A 14,295-nucleotide genomic window follows, 5' to 3' on the forward strand; every position below is an offset into this window, starting at 1 on the left:
GCAATGTAGAAGAAACAGAAAATAGAACAAAGGAACATTTTATTTTATTTTACTTTTTGATTTTTTTATATTTTTTAAAGATTTTATTTATTTTATTAGAGAGAGATACAGCGAGACAGGGAACACAGCATAAGGGATGGGAGAGGGAGAAGCAGACTCCCGCTGAGTAGGGAGCCCAATGCCGGGCTCCATCTCAAGACCCTGGGACCACAACCCAAGCTGAAGGCAGATGCTTAATGAATGAGCCACCCAGGTGCCCCTAAGAGAGCATTTGACAACTTAAATTAATATCCTCAGAGAAAATGAGAGATGTTGGGAATATAAAATAGAAACAGAATGCCATCCAAAGAAGTGAAACTCTCACTATTTGAAGATGGTATGATACTTTATGTGGAAAACCCAAAAGACCCCACCCAAAAACTGCTAGAACTCATACAGGAATTCAGTAAAGTGGCAGGATATAAAATCAATGCACAGAAATCAGTTGCATTTATATACACCAACAAGACAGAAGAAAGAGAAATTAAGGAGTCAATCCCATTTACAATTGCACCCAAAACCATAAGATACCTAGGAATAAATCTAACCAAAGAGGCAAAGGATCTGTACTCAGAAAAACTATAGAATACTCATGAAAGAAATTGAGGAAGGCACAAAGAAATGGAAAAATGTTCCATGCTCATGGACTGGAAGAACAAATATTGTGAAAATGTCTATGCTACCCAGAGCAATCTACACATTTAATGCAATCCCTATCAAAATATCATCAGCATTTTTTCAAAGAAATGGAAAAAATAATCCTAAAATTTGTATGGAATCAGAAAAAGACCCTGAATAGCCAGAGGAATGTTGAAAATGAAAAGCAAAGCTAGCGGCATCATAATTCCGGACTTCAAGCTCTATTACAAAGCTGTCAGCAAGACAGTATGGTACTGGCACAAACACAGACACATAGATCAGTGGAACTGAATAGAGAGCCCAGAAATGGACCCTCAACTCTATGGTCAACTCATCTTTGACAAAGCAGGAAAGAATGTCCAATGGAAAAAAGACGTCTCTTCACAAATGGTGTTGGGAAAATTGGACAGGCCACATGCAGAAGAATGAAACTGGACCATTTCCTTACAGCACACACAAAAATAGACTCAAAGAGATAAAAAGACTTCAATGTGAGACAGGAAAGCATCAAAATCCTAGAGAAGAACACAGGCAGCATCCTCTTTGACCTCAGCCACAGAAACTTCTTCCTAGAAGACATCGCCAAAGGCGAGGGAAGCAAGGGCAAAATGAACTATTGGGACTTCAAGGAAAAAAAAGCTTTTGCACAGCAAAGGAAACAGTCAACAAAACCAAAAGACAACCAACAGAATGGGAGAAGGTATTTGCAAATGACATATCAGATAAAGGGCTAGTATCCAAAATCTATAAAGAACTTATCAAACTCAACACCTAGAGAACAAATGATCCAATCAAGAAATGGGCAGAAGACATGAATAGACATTTTTCCAAAGAAGACATCCAAATGGCCAACAGACACATGAAAAAATGCTCAATATCACAGGGAAATCCAAATCAAAACCTCAATGAGATACCACCTCACACCAGTCAGAATGGCTAAAATTAATAAGTCAGGAACTGACAGATATTGGCAAGGATTCAGAGAAAGGGGAACACTCCTACACTGTCAGTGAGAATACAAGCGGGTGCAGCCACTCTGGAAAACAGTAGGGAGGTTCCTCAAAAAGTTGAAGATAGAGCTACCCTATGATCTAGCAATTGCACAACTGGGTATTTACACCAAAGATACTAATGTAGTGATCCAAAGGGGTACTTGCACTCCGATGTTTATAGCAGCAATGTCCACAATAGCCAAAATATGGAAAGAGCCAAGATGTCCATCAACAGATGAATGGATAAAGATGTGATATATATATATACACACACACACACAATGGAATATTATGCAGCCATCAAAAAACACGAAATCCTGCCATTTGCAATGACGTGGATGGAAGTAGAAGGTATTATGCTAAGCGAAATAAGTCAATCAGAGAAAGACAAGTATATGATCTCACTGATATGAGGAATTCTTAATCTCAGGAAATAAACAGTGTTGCTGGAGTGGTGGGGGTGGGAGGGATGGGGTGGCTGAGTGATAGACATTGGGGAGTATATGTGCTATGGTGAGCACTGTGAATTGTATAAGACTCATGAACCACAGACCTGTGTCTCTGAAATAAATAATACATTACATGCTAAAAAAAAAAGAGAGAGAGAGAAGATAGTAGGAAGGGAAAAATGAAGGGGGGGAAATCTGAGTGGTAGATGAACCATGAGAGACTATGGACTCTGAGAAACACACTGAGGGTTTTAGAGGGGAGAGGGTGGGGGGATGGGTTAGCCCGGTGATGGGTATTAAGGAGGGCATGTATTGAATGGAGCACTGGGTGTTATACGTAAACAATGAATCATGGAACACTACAACAAAAACTAATGATGTAATTTATGGTGACTAACATAATAAATTAAAAAAATAAGGACAAATTTTGAGAATTAAAATGTGATAGAAAAAAACAAAATTTACACAGAACAGTTAGAAATGAGTATACTTATGAAAAAATAAGGGGGGGGAGTCAAGATATAACCAAGAAATAAAAGATAAGGAAATTAAGTAATCAAGTCAAGATGCCCACCATCTTGGACAGAGTGATCAAGGAATGAACAAAGTAAGGGGAAGGTACTATTTTTCACTGAAATTATAAATTAAAAAGCCCAAATTTGAAAAACATTAGTTTTCCAGAGAAAATAGGGCGAATATAATAAATGAAAGAGACTCACATTTTTGTGAAATTTCAGAGTACCAAGGATAAAGAGGAAGTGGAAAATATTAAATTCTTAAAGAGAGGCGGAAAATGAGGCTATAAAAATATAAGAATCAAAACAAATGGCATTGCTATCCCCCAAGGCAGTACCAGAATATACCACAGTTCTGAGGGAAATACTATTTTAAAACCTGAATACAATGCCCAGTTAAACTATATTTATTCTGCACCACTGAACCACATTATCATTTCAGACCTGTTGGTTACCTCAGGTAGACCTGAGGTACTGTCAATTTCCCTTTCTACAGTTACACGATTGATTCAAGTTGTTTTTGTTTTTGTTTTTGTTTTTACTATAGACTGTGCCTTATGTGCATGGAGTTCTTCATTTCTATTTCTGTTTCTGTTTTTATGTCCAGTGATTTCTATTTCTATGTGTCCAAGATTCCATTGCACAAATTTCCTGATTTCTATACCTCTGGTCCCTAGAACAGTGCCCCACTTAACATATATTTGATGGATTAATAAATATTTTAATCGATAAAGAGCCATAGCTCTCCTGTGCATTTCCCTTCCAGTGGGATCAGATGTTTGAATCTCTCTTTTTTCGAGATAAACCAGGCTATCTTTCTAAGAAAGGGAAGGAAAAATATCTTGTAGCCTCAGCATTCCATCACTACTATTTTAAAGATGTTGCCTTATGTGTGCTTCCTGATGATTACTACACATAGCCACACTACCAAGGGTCTGTTTGATCACAGGGCTGAGCTTTATGTACTTGGAGAAGGCTTTTTTCTCTAACTGCTTCATGCCCATCATAGGTAGCTTACTCATTTCTCCTGACTTCTTCACATTCCCTGTTCTGTGCTTGGATCACAGACTCCAGACACCTAAATCAATAAACAAAACACTTATTCTTAGAAATATTGTGAATATTGCTATCTTATTTTTAAAGAATACATCTGAGCATGCACTAATGCAGTGAAGCATTCTTATGAATGGCTAAAGCAGTGGTTCTATGAGGAGAGGTATAGAGGGAATTTCTGTAATAAGTCATCACAGAGCAAGAGTGTCCTTTTCTGTTTGCTTTCATGCAAAATGAGATAAAATGTAGGCATCAATATATCTTTTCCTGACTGAAAGCAAAGTTACGAAGAGTTGAGAGGTTAGGAGGTGGATGGTAATGCAGGTAGAAATGGATTTCCTTCACTTTCTTTTACTTGGAACATGTACATTGTTTCCCTTTGTGGCAATGTAATACCTGAGGAGATGATCATGTTACCCTCTTTCCAATCTCACTTTAGTGCTCTGAGTAAATAACCAGTACACACCTCCATGTGTGTCTGGGAATTTGTCTGGGCTTTGGAGCCATTTCTCCCCTACCAGTCAGGGGTGGCTCCTTCACACAAAACTCTCGCCTTAAATTCTTTCATTTTTAGTTTCTCTCTTGGATCATAACCCTTCTAGGTACCAGGAAGGTTAGAGATTGTTAACTCTTACTTTTGATTTCTTTTTTCAGTTGGGAGCAAAAAGTAATAGCAATGTTTTTTGTCAAGGCTTTCACTGAAAAGTTTTCTAAAGCAAAAATAGACTTCTTAAAAAATTTGAAAATATAGAAGGTTGTCACCAGTTAGAAAAACCACCAGTAATTTCTTTAAGATATAAACTTTAGTGCCTAAAGAGATAAACTGAAAATGGCACCAAGAATTTATTCTACCCCCAGAGGAAAAAACAACAACAATGTTTTGTATTAAAACAGAAATATTTCTGGCATAATCCCACCAACATCTCTAAATCTAGAGGGGTAAAGTAAACATGGGAAATCCACAGATCTATTATGGACTGAATTGTGTCCTCTCAAATGCATATGTTGAAGCCCTAACCCCGAACGATATTGTATTTGGAGATGAACCCTTTAAAGAGGTCGCTAAGGTTAAATGAAGTCTTCTCCTCCTCAATACACTTGACTCTGTAGCATCCCAGTTTTTATAAATTCTGTTAATTTTAATTCTATGAAATATAAATCTCGTTATCTTGTCTTAGAATCTCTTGAAGAGGCAATATCACAACCTTTATAAGTTATGGTGTCCCAAACTCCTCTTAGCCACTTATTCATTTGATTAATGCTTATTGAGCACCTACTATCTGAAAGATCTAGGCATTAGGATACATTTGTGATGAGAAGTAAACAGACTCAAATTCCTGTTTATGGAGTTATATTCTAGCAAAATGTGCCTCAACATAAACTCATCTTCTTCTCTCTAATTCACTAGAACTGAATCTAATGGGGGCACCCGGGTGGCTCAGTCAGTTAATAGTACAACTCTTGATTTGGGCTCAGGTCATGATCTCAGGGTCATGGGATTGAGCCCCATGTTGGACTCCACACTGAGTATGGAACCTGCTTAAGATTCTCTCTCTCCCTCTCCCTCAGTCCCTTCCCCACCCTACCCCTGCTCACACATTCTCTCTCTTTCAAAAAAAAAAAAAAGAAAGAAAGAAAGAAAAAAGAAAAGAAACTAAATTAAATCTAATCGTAATAGGACTATTTTTTTAAAAAACCTCCAATTAAAGTCATGTGCAACAAATTTCATAACTATACGATTCTTAGGAAATAGTGCAGAATAACTGAAAATGTTTTATATTGCTATTTGAAAATATCTTCAAAATGAAGATTATGTAAAAGGGTTAAAGTTTGTACTTATATACTAAGAATTTAATATGGTTTGTGTGCAGATTTATGACAGTTTCTTTTATTCTTTTCTTTCAAATTCACAGCCCAGTAAAATGGCAATTCAAAAAATGTGTAATTTTAAGATATGCCAATCATTCTAAAATAAGATTCTAGTTCAGAAAAAGGGGCTTTTTCTGATGAAGTCTGGATCAACATACTGCCAGAATTTCTAGTTGAAAAATTAAAATGTCAGTCAATCATCATATGTTTCCAAATATCTGGATACTTGACATTACATAGATAAAACTTATGGGTGAGGAACTGAACTTTTATGTTTATATTTTTTTAACTAGGATATATATCAAAGTAATGCCATCACAGAAGTCTCTCAGCTCAGATTAGTTCCAAGTTAAAAAAAAAAAAAGAAAAGAAAGGAAAGAAAAAAAAAACAAAACAAAACTCCATAGTGAGAAATTCCTGGCTACAGCCTGTTCTGATGAAACTCCATGGATAGTCACAGCAGTTATTCTTTTAACCCTTCATCATTTCCCCTTCAACCTCCAAGTTAAAAAAAAAAATAGATGAACTCATATCTATCATGTCATCTTAGACTAAAGTAATTTTACTCTCCTCAGAACACTGTACCACAGTGAGTTGATTGCCTTTAAAGTGATCTTCATATGCAAATCAATTTAAATTGAACTCAGAAAAAATTCCAAGGAATTCACCATCTAACCTAAAAATAAATTATGTATTACATATACCACATATAGCTATAGCTGGAATATATAATTTTGTATGCAATATATTTTATATATTTAATCATACATACATGAGAAATTTGAGGGAGGAAGAAGACTATGGACAGGTAAGCATGAGGTATATTGCAAGTGGGTACTGTTCTTGACATACTTCTATTTGGGGGATTTTACTGAAAATAATTCACCTTTCAATAGCTTTGTATGATAACATGCATGATTTTACCTAAATTCTTCCATGAGCCTCAAAGTGAAGATACAAATGTTCTTCCAAATAGAACTTAACAGTTCTGCCACAAATATGCTCTCTCTTAGAGTACTTATATTATTTCACTTAATATTACATTTATTTATACAGAATTGTCATCCAATATAGTATTTGAGTCTCTGAGAGATATTTATACTCCCACACCCTTTAAATGAAGTCATCTGAGACAAGAGATGAATTGCCACAAAGCAGCTAGAAGAAGCCCAGTGTAAGGTAAATCTGTTAGGCTTCAAAACATACAAAAGTAGAGGTCACCCCCTAGGTCACTAAAAATGTCATCATTTATTCCCTGAGGAAATTGAAAGTTGACCAAAGACATCTCATAATTTTGAAAATGCCTGTCTGTGATCTATATCCTTTCGGCCCCTACTCTTTACCATTGCCATGCTGATTAATATGGGCTTGGAAAAGTTCAATGCAACCCATTAACACTTTGATGAAAAGGTTTTTCCTTTCTTCTCCTTCTTCTATTCTCTTGACATTATAGTAATAAATCACCGTGTCTTAGAAGAGCTCCTGAATTTAATCTTCTATGAAAAAGTTTTAATTAATTTTCTTTACCTTGAAATTTCTTCTGTTGGTATGTCCTTGGGAGAGCTTAATAAATATTTCTGTATTATTCCTTGATTTAAATTGATATTGGAGTAATATTTAGGGGATTACATTTATCCTTAACTCTTTTTTCCACTTTGAGTCCCTAATATAAAGAGAAAGTGGACCTTTTAATTGACTATTTAATTGATTCATTATTTTTGGAAATTTCCTTGTCATCACATCCATGATCACTTTTATTAATTTATTTTCCTAACCCATCTATTGTTATTTTGCTTACCTAGTTGGAAAAAATAATAAAGGGTATTGCTTTTCTCTTATTTTCATATGGACCTTCTAAGATCAGTGACTCAATCAAGTCAAAATATGTATTTAAAAAGAATTAGGCTAATAAGGTTGTGCTCACTTTTATACTCATAGCTAGTCATGTGACATAAATAAAACTTCTAGACTTCCTTTTTCTTTAATCTTTTCCCTGATAAATACAGAGGATCAGATGTGATAATTGTGAGGACTCCTTTCACATTTATTCTAAATCATAGTCAGTATAGCTAAGCACATGCTCATATTTTATTCTATATTTTGGCTGTATGTTCTTTAAAAATATTCATAATTGCAAAGTACACCTTTTAAAATTTATATGTGAAATTGACTTTTGCTATCTTGGAGACAAGACCAAAACCTATATAACCTAGAGTTGCAAGAATGGAAATAACAAATTCTCCAATTAGGTTATAGTCAGAAAGTGTTGACAGTGTCCCATTTTTGTAGGATATCACTTTGAAACTCATGCCTCAGCTGTACACTGATTGGATTATTCCAATATTGTATCAGGCCATCATCAGCTTTCTGGTGTGCTGTAGATGATAGAACAACTTTGCTGTAGAGTGGGTCCATTGATTATGCAGGACTTAGTGCCAATGGATCAAATATTCTGTGAGCTCCTGAATAGTGAGCTAGCTTAGGTCTTGTGAACAGGTAAAGTGAACTCATACCAAGAATATATTTTTAGGGATGCCTGGGTGGCTCAGTCGTTAAGTGTCTGCCTTCGGCTCAGGTCATGACCCCAGGGTCCTGGGATCGAGCCCCACATCGGGCTCCCTGCTTCGCAGGAAGCCTGCTTCTCCCTCTCCCACTCCCCCTGCTTGTGTTCCCTCTCTTGCTGAGTCTGTCTCTGTCAAATGAATAAATAAAAAATCTTTAAAAAAGAGAATATATTTTTATTTCACTCTAGATAAATTGGTATGTCTTCTACGGCGGAAGGGTCTCAATGCAGTCAACTTGACACAAGATGGCTGGTTGGTCTGTTTGAAGAATGGTGCCCTGTGATGGTGCCATCAGGGTTAATTTCTGTTTCTTATAGTTAGAGCAACAGAATGAGTTAATTTGGCTTTGGGAAGAGGGATGCCTTGCTTTGAAGTTTGTACCTATCTCCATCTCAACCAACATAGCTACTTGTTAATTAACGCAATTGTTCCAGCACTGGTATGGCCAGCTGTCTGCTCTGGACAGCTGAGTTATTTTGTTCTTTGATTTTTTAAAACGTTCTCTGGTACATCTCTCTGTGAGCATTAACATGTGATACAACAGTCTTTATACCTTATGCCCATTCTCACAGGTCCATCCATGTGTCTCTTCTATAATTGTTCCTCTTCCCATCTTCCAATATATCTCCTCCTTGAACAACCAGTCCATGAATCCATATAAATTCTAACCTCAAGACCTATCTGTTTCCAGAAAATGTAGATGGCCAGAGGAGCCACCGGGAATTCTGCACTTTTTCCCCTTTGTTGCTGTCTTCCCAGGGTACATCTATAGTACAACTGCCAACCATTTTCAGTTTGCATGAATTACTGGCTTCTTCACCCATATGCTATCTTGAAATTTTTCCCTTTTTGTCAGTGAATCCAAAGGGATCTCCTGTACAGCTCTTTGTGTGATCCAAGGGAAAGGATCTGGTGCAGAATTGGTAGATATCATGAGGATCTAGGCCACTTACTGTGAAGACTTTTTGAGTCCAACGGTCCAATTCAGTAATGGGTATATTACTTACATCTTATGACTGGTTGGTGCTGGGCCTGCCCAGTCTATGATGTGGTGGGTCTGACAAAAACCAACTCATGGCAATTCTGTTTACACAGTAAGTTTGGGTCCCATTATCAGCCAATCTGTCTCTACCAGTGCCAACCAGCATACTAAGAACAGTTTTCTAAAAAGGTTATAATTCTCTGCTTCAGATGGAATAGACTTGCTCCAGAACAACAGAGGTCTGTATCGTGATTCTCCTTTGGTCCTTGCCATAAACACTCCATGGATTTTTTTTTCCCAACACACATGTCTCTAATACCATGGAGTCCACTGCTCAAATGGCAACACCTCTTACATCTCAACCTAGACTTGCTTCAAAGCCCTTACTTGCTCTGGGCCCTACTCTAACTCAAGGTTAGAGCCTTATATGGCACCAAATATTCCCAGGTGTGGAATATGCTGTCTCCAAAACCCAGAAAGACCTACAGTGTGCTATGCTTTTGTCTTAGCAGTGAGAGATACAAGACGGAATCATTTGTCTTTAGCTTGGAAAGGAAAACTATGTACCGTTAACTGTCTCCTTAACTCTATGTCAGATTCCTGGCTTCTGCTCTGACTTTCTACTTTTTACAACAATAAGCAACAGTGCCCAACTTTATTTTAGCCTCTATCCTTTCAGGAGTCTATCATTCCCATTGCTATACTGTAGTCTAGTTATGTAAAGGCATCTCCTACCATCAGCTATGGACTTCAGAAGGCATCTAACATAAGGCTTCTCAGTGCTGGGGTCTCTCCTACCAACACATTCTTTCTTGTATTGGTAAATGCAGTGTCCACCAGGAGCGTCCTTCTGGGTATCCCAGTCTTGCATAATATATCCACTCTAGCATAACCAATTCTCTTCGCCTTCTAATCCATTCTTCCACTATCTGTCACAGTGGTTCAGGTATTTCTATTTCACATACTGTGTTTTACTGGTTTCCACTTATTAGTCCTATCTCCAAGGGTCCTTGGCAGAGTGTAAAATCCTATAAACCAGAAAAGGGATCTTCATGAACAAACTCACTGTTACCCAACTTCATTTTTTACCCCTCGATCTAGAAGTTTCAGAATCCATTCTCATAAATACACTCCCAATTTTGCCTGTACATGTCGGCTAGTTCTGCAGGTCACTCAGGATACAGTCTTTTCTCTCCTTTTAAGGCAATTATCTGGCTCCATTATGTTCCTTTAATGGTGTAGTGGCCAAAAGGTAGTTGGAGCAGACTGAGAAAGACCTATAGTTACCTTCAAGTCTGGGGATAGTACATGGTTCATCACTGATGGCCATAGGAACTCAAAATTCTTAAGTGCATCATCCCAGTGTGAATGTCCCTAAGTTCACATTTTAGGTTTCCTTTTCTTTCCAACAAGGGTCTTTACTTTGGAGGAGCAGACCTATTGGGACTAAAAATTCAACCTTCTCTAGAGTTTCACTACAATTCTGTTTATGGCCTGGGACTTGCTCTGAGGTTTTCCTGCTTTCCCACTGCAGGAGGTGATAGTCTCCTTACATACTGCCAAGAAACATTTCTGGTTTTCACATGTAACATTTAATTATTCATTTATCACCCTTAGCCCCTTATTAATTTTATCTACAGCATTAATTGCTCCCATCAACATCCATCCACTTACATTGCCTTATAATTATTTTTTTTTCTGTTAATCATAAATGTCGAAAGCATCAAACCCCAGTGAACTTCCCTTTCACTGGTATACACCTGGGACTGGAGAAGACTTGTGGACGTTATGAGACATGCTTTTATATTTGAGAATTGGGGGGATTGGTGCAGCTATGCTGGTCTTGATTCTGCTGAACCGTTGACACTATGTCTCTCTGGAGAAAGAAACTTGGAACTGTTTTTTGTTCTTACCTCAAATGCCCGCAGTCTTCAACTATCCTCAGTAGCCTGATAGTAATAGGACTATGTGAATGCATATTACCTTATATCACTGCTAGGTTTTACTTCAATGAAAACCTTCTGAAAATCTTTGGATATGAAAACTTTAATATGCAGATATCTATGCTGAGGCTAGTTATACAGTTAGCTTAATGATTCCTACTCTCACTTAATTAAATGGGATTTAAAATAGAAGGGGGGCACAAGAAACAAGAGACTAAGTAAACCAGCTTATTGCTTGTACTACCCTAGGAAGTACTGTAAAACATTTTCCAATGATTAAACTAAAGTTAAATTGTGATGTGGGGGATATTTGTCATTAGCTGTTTCCTATCTTGCTTTAAAAATCATCCCTACTCCTGGGTGATTAGACATTCTTGGGTCCCATATTTTAGTGCATGGAATGATGCTATTAATTTACCCTTTGTATAAAAATAATGGTAACTTTTTGGATAATTTATTTTTATTAATTTTTTAAAACAAAAACTTAAATTAAAAACAAGCCAATAAAAATAACCAAAAACAAACGAAGAAAAACACATCTTTTTATTGGTCACCTATTGCTGCATAATAAAGCACCCCCAAACTCAGTGACATACAGCAGTACAGAGTTATTATCATGCTGACAAGCTTCAGGTCAACTGGGGGTATATCTGCCTCAGAATGTCTGTGAACTGAGGAAAATGGCTTGGCCTCATGTGTCTTACTCTAAGACTAGCAGATTTCCAGGGAAGAAGGTAGGAATGGGAAACAAGATACACAGAATAACTAATTGATAATTTGGGATATAGATTGGACACATAATTACCTTATCTTTTAAAGCATTTGAGAAAGTCAGAATTGTAAATGCTATTTTTATGAATTTATTCAGTTAATAATATTTAAGAATATTTATTTAGTACATGTTTGTATGTCACATGCCAGGCATGGTGCTAAATCCCAGGGATTCAAAGTTGAATAAAGTAGACACTTTCTTTTCCATTAGGGAGCTTACATTTTGATGAGTTTAAGAATGTGTGTTCCAGCTAAAAACCTAGATTCTCATGGGGCTAACTTTTTTACATGTGGTTAAATTTAAATTTGGGTAAATTTTACTATGAAAAAGAGAGTTTAAGATTTTTCATTCTTAAATTATAAGATTACATAATCCACAATTAATTTTAATATATCACTAACTTGCTGTGTAATTTTAAGCCATTCACTTATTTTACCCTCGCCAGTTTCCTCGTATGTAACATAAAATAATGTGATGGGAAATCTTGATTCTCCTAGCTGAAAGTATTCTCTCATTCCTCATGAGTACCATTCAAAGATTAACCTCTTAAATTTCCATCTTTACCATTTTCTCTAGTTCTTTCATCAGCATCAGGATACAAGAAAGGCAGAATGATTTCCAGAAGAAGGTCATATGATTTCCTATTTGCCTTTGTCAGTGATTTTTAAACTTCAGTACTTACACCAGCTTACTTGTCTATTCAGGTTTATAAGTGTTGAAAGTCTATAGTGCTCTATTAATCTCTTCGGTAGGATTCTATCTGCTTTGCAGAGGTGGATTGGAGATAGCTGCAAATTCTGTCATGCTCCTCACATTGGGAGGTGGAATTGATTTCCCTTTTCCTTAAATCTAGACTGGCCCAGTGACTGCTTACCCAGTAGAATGCAGTAGAAACAATGCTGTGCAACTTCTGACAACCCTTTAAAAAGACAGGCAAAATCTGCTCCATCCTTATTAGAAGTCTGTGTCTTGTGATACTACACCTCAGGCCCCAGCTGCCATGCTATGAGAAGCACAAGCCACATGCACAGGTCACAATGACAGGCCCAGATAAGATCATGGCCAGCAGCCCTAGCTAAGCACTGAGTGCACTGCCAGCATGAACTGCCAGTCATGTGAATGAGTCATCTTGGTTGCTCAGCTCAGCAAGTGCTCAGCTGTCTCCAGACTCAGCTGGCACCTAATTCCAACTACATGAAGAATGCTAAGTGAGTACTTCCCCAGAAATATGAAAGATAATAGTAACTTATTGATTTAGGCTATTAAATATTTGAGGTGTTTTATCATGCAGCAAATACATAATTCAAACAGGCATCTTCAGAGCAACTTATTTTCATGGGTGCCTTCTCAAGGCCTCACATGTAATTTACTATTCATAATTTTGTATTGTTTTCCATAAAAAGTCCCCTCCAGGTGCATAAGCTTTCTGTAACCTCTCTTCTAATCTACTTCCTAGTGTGCTTCTTCCATTCTTCCCTTACCGACCCCCCATCCCACCAATGCCACTACCCCTTGAGTAGACCTTGGTAACTTAGAAAGTGCTAGTATTCTGTAGTTGTAAAAATGTAAATTCTAAGTTACTTACTTTGAGTTCAAGTTAGACATCTGTAGGGAAAATGTGTCCCCGTAGCACTGAGTAGCATCTTATCAAAGTCATGTATTTCCTCTAGCACCTGGCCTTGCTTGTAGTTTATAGTATGTACTCAGTAAACATTTACCTCTCTTTCCCAAGCTCTATCTTCAATGTTATATCTATTGATGACCGCCTTACAGAGTGGTGCTGACAACTACAATTGACCTCCACCTCATCTCTGCCCCACAGTGGGTCCTGGTCACCGAAAATATAAAATCTTCACTTGATGACAGAGCCTAGAGCTCATTAGGCTTAACTCTTCCAAGTACTGGAATCTGATTACTGTATGGAAAACAAAATCTCTAATGGTTGTTTTTAGAAGATCCTGCTTCAAACAGTACTGTGTTTAATTAACACAATTTATATCAAATTGCACAGAGACTTTTGTACATTCTCACACTGTAGCATATTTACCCAAAATAGACAACCTCATTACTTAAGAAAATTGGCTGTATTTGCAGACTTGAAGTGTTATAAGAAAAAATGAACTGCAATTATAAAACAGAGAAGTATGGGAAAATGCCAAATTCTTGTTATTTTTATTTTTAAAATGTTAATTAAGACATAGAGTCCACAAGTTTTGTGGAGTGTAATACAAGTGAATGAATAAATCTCTTCAACATGGATCAAAGGGGAAATACATCTTTTTTTGGCTTACTTATCTAAAATTCATGAATCCCGAGAAATTATTGCTGAGTATCCAGCACATAGTGACAAAGAGGGGAAGCACTGGCTGTCTCTCATCCACATGGAGAATTAGGATGCTCAATACAGGAAGAAATTTTGCTGGAAAGTTATTTAATCAAATTAAGAAGGGATATGATAAATGTAATCATTACCAACAA

The sequence above is a fragment of the Zalophus californianus genome, chromosome 3, assembly GCF_009762305.2.
Source record: "Zalophus californianus isolate mZalCal1 chromosome 3, mZalCal1.pri.v2, whole genome shotgun sequence".
Classification (NCBI taxonomy): domain Eukaryota; kingdom Metazoa; phylum Chordata; class Mammalia; order Carnivora; family Otariidae; genus Zalophus; species Zalophus californianus.